Source organism: Helianthus annuus, chromosome 9 (genome assembly GCF_002127325.2).
Source record: "Helianthus annuus cultivar XRQ/B chromosome 9, HanXRQr2.0-SUNRISE, whole genome shotgun sequence".
NCBI classification, from domain to species: Eukaryota; Viridiplantae; Streptophyta; class Magnoliopsida; order Asterales; family Asteraceae; genus Helianthus; species Helianthus annuus.
This window is the reverse complement of record NC_035441.2, coordinates 77,880,184-77,884,255: the sequence shown is the minus strand read 5'-3', so window position 1 is coordinate 77,884,255 and position 4,072 is coordinate 77,880,184.

Sequence of the window (4,072 nt, the reverse complement as noted above, 5' to 3'; positions counted from 1 at the left end):
GCCAACCTCGGGTAGTTGTTCCTGTAGTGGGTCAGATCCCCACAATTGTAACACGAACCAGGCGGAAAGTGAGGTCGTGCAGGATTTTGGGCAGGGTTTTGCACAGCTTGGTTTTGAGCTGCCTGATTTTGATTAGGAGCAAAAAGGCAGGTGTTCGCAAGATGACCAGACTTGCCACAATTCGTACAGATGCGACATTGCAACTGTGGCTCGTGGTGGCTATTACATCTGTTGCACAGAGGTGCATTTCCCGCATACTGCCTCTTGGCAGCAGGTTGTTGTGACAACTCGAATTTCTGAGATTCTATTTCGTATTTATTGCACGTTCATGTATTGATTAGTCGTGTATTTGCACAATTGATTTTCCATGGGATTATATATGTTTTGATTATTGGATTGTGCATAGTTGTTTGCTAATTGTGAAATTGGTAAATATATGAACTTAGTGATAAAATTAGAAAATGGTTTTGAGATGGGGTAATACTGTAAAATAGATTAGTTAAGGGTGTAGAGGGTCATTAGTGAACTTAAACTATACTTAACCCTAAATCCTTCACTAAACTACACACACAAGAATTCAAGCACGTACTCTCATTTCTTTGGCTCCCTAGCAATCATCACCATCATCATTGGCACTAGATAATCATCACTTGATTCCTCCTTCTCTAGAATCATTCAAGGTAATTGTTAATGATTGTGCGTTGATTGTTTATTGATTTCTTGATCATGTGTTCATGGAAAACCCTAGTTTCTCATATGATATTCTGTGATTTAACCCTGGATAGTCGAGATTACGACATGATTAGATGCATGCTTGATAGGTTATCATTGTGATGATTGTCGTGGTTTAACATCGGTTGAATAATCTTGTTTTCTGCCGTCGATACGATTAGATTTAGGGTTTTGCTTGGCTGTAAAACGTAACTGGAGAATGATATACGTAACTGCTTTGATCTTGTTGAGTATGTGGAATGTTGGAATGCACGCATAGTTGAATGTCTGAGTTTATTCACAAATCATAAATGTCCGAGTTTAAACTATTCGAGGCAATCTGAGTTTATTGATCACCCCATGCCCGAGTTTAATATGATACCCTTAGTCCGACTTTGTTAGGAGAATTGATGGCCCGACTTTAAAGTTTATCATGTAGTCCGAGCTTAATATGCAACACCTAGTCCGAGTTTAATGTGATGAAGTATGTCCGAGGTTAATATGTGTAACATGATCCGAGTGTTTAATGAAATTATGTCTGAGTTTATTTGATGAAATTAGGGACCGAGCTTATTTGATGAATGTATGGACGAATTATTGAATGAATATCATGTTACCCCGAGTTTAATGATCCAATCTAGTCCGAGTTTGTTATATCAATATAAGGCCGAGTTTAATGAAAAGCAAATGGTCCGAATTTGTTATGTGACGGGTAGTCCGAGTTCAAAGGAGGACCCTTGTCCGAGTTTATTATAAAATTGGTGGATGTCCGACTTTGTTTGGGCCTTTGTTGGTCCGAGTTTAATTAATGGACTCAAGGGTCCGAGTTTATGGCTTTTGTGATGTTGGTCCGATCATTTAAATCACAAGGTCCGAGTGTGTGTGTGTGTGTGTGTGTGTGTGACATGATGGGCCGAGTTTATTGTATGATATATCATGTGTTACCCAAGTTTTGAACAGGGGAGACCCCCCCATACTTGTCTGAGTTTTTGAGAGGTGCATGATCCTGTAAACGTTCATATGAATTACGTGAATTGTATGAATGGGTTAACTGTTACGTGATACATGATTGATACATGATATTGGCTATCAAGCACTATGTGACATTAGATTACATGCGTATCATTGCGAACATGAACTGATTTGTTATACGTGCATACAATAGGACTTGATTGATTACTTGTGAGTGCATAACCTAGCATACCGAGCAAACCAAGGTGAGTTCACACTCTTACCAAGGCATGGGATTCCCGGGGTGTTGGGAATGGGATTGAAAGGATAAGGTTGAATAGATACACTACTGACACTATGACTAGACTACCATAATACTATCCTCGGATGTGAAGGATACTTATACTGATCACTATCCTCGGTCGTGAAGGATACTTATACTGATCACTATCCTCGGATGTGAAGGATACTTATACTGATCACTATCCTCGGTCGTGAAGGATACTTATACTGATCACTATCCTCGGATGTGAAGGATACTTATACTGATCACTGTCCTCGGTTGTGAAGGATACTTATACTGATCACTATCCTCGGTTGTGAAGGATACTTATACTGATCACTATCCTCGGTTGTGAAGGATACTTATACTGATCACTATCCTCGGATGTGCAGGATACTTATACTGATCACTATCCTCGGTTGTGAAGGATACTTATAGTTACGAATAGTCTAGTGGTTATACAACATGGGAAGCCCCACCAATAGAACGTACTAACGGCCCAGTAGAGCCACCTGTTACAAACAAACTTACTATTACGCATTTACTTTCTGTGAACTCGCTCAACTAGTCGTTGACCCTCTGTTACATGCCTTGCAGGACGTTAGGTATATGGAGCTTGCACACGGAGGAGCTGGTCGTTGTGGGGCTTGGATCTTGATCATCTTGTTAAACACTTTTGATATTTGATACTTATTTGCGATGGGTTTTACAATAATACGCTTCCGCTAAAACAATGTTAACTTACTTATGTTTTGGAAACACCTTTCATATTGAATTGGTTTGGATTATATTACATTTACTTTTACTTATACAATGTTCTGTATGATTGGTGGCTTGATCCTGGTCAGTCACGCTCCCAAGCGGTGAAACTCCGCAGGTGGATTTTGGGGGTGTGACAGATTGGTATCAGAGCCATTGGTTATAGAGAACTTGGTTTTAATGTGGAACCGTTTTTATTAAAACCAGACTATAACCAGAACAGTGCTCTCAACGATCCACAACGACGCTTCGCTCCACGTGCAAGACTCGACATCCTAGGTAATAAGGTTTATGTTTATTACCTGCTTGCTAGAACTGCATAGAACTTTGCTCGTAGTATGCTTAGATTACATTGCACATTACTTGTTATTGCTTGAGAACACCTATGTGCTTACACTCTTCTGTCATCGTGCTACTCGCGAACCATTCTCGCTTACGTTACATTTGCTATAAAGGTCATGGCCGGATATATCAACATGACACAAGCCCAGTTGACGGCTCTCATTAACGAACGAATTGCTGCGGCACTTGCAGCCATACAAGCAGAAGGTAAACCCTGCAGTCGTAACTAGGGTCTTTAGATCCTACACTCCTAAACCAACTTTTGTGTTTAACCTTGTCCTATTCTTATACACGATAGGTCAACACGCTCAGTCACCTGTTTACACCTTCAAAAATCTCAAGGATTGCCAACCTAGTACCTTCAGTGGAACTGAGGGGGTTGAAGGCCTCCTCCATTGGTTCGAGAGACTCGAAACTGACTTCGAGGTGCATGATTGCCCTGAGTCACGTAGAGTAAAGTTTGCTACTGGAACACTCGAAGGTGCTGCATTTACCTGGTGGAAAGCACAGGTTCAGATGTTAGGGCTGGCAGCTGCTAATGCCACCCCCTGGAACGAGTTCAAGGACTTAATTAAGGAAGAGTTTTGCAGTCGAGAGGACATCCACAAACTAGAGGTAGAGTTCCTCAACCTACAGATGGTGGGGTCTGAAATTGAAGTTTATACAAGGAGATCGAATGAATTAGCCACATTTTGTCCTACTATGGTAGACCCTCCCACCAAACGTATCGAGCTGTATATCAAGGGTCTGGTGCCAGAAATTCAGAGTCATGTGACTGCAGCTAACCTTGGCACTATCCAGCAAGTCACTCGTCTTGCTCATCGTCTCACCGATCAGGCAGTGGATCAGAACAAGCTGCCAAAACGCATCAGTACTACCACTACTGCTGCCACTACTTCTGCTACTCCCAGGGACAACAAAAGAAAATGGGATGGGGATTCCAGCAAGGGATCAGCTCCAGTTCAGTCACAGGTTCAGCAGCAAAAGACTGACCATTACCAGAGTCCCAGTCAGCACTCTTCAGGC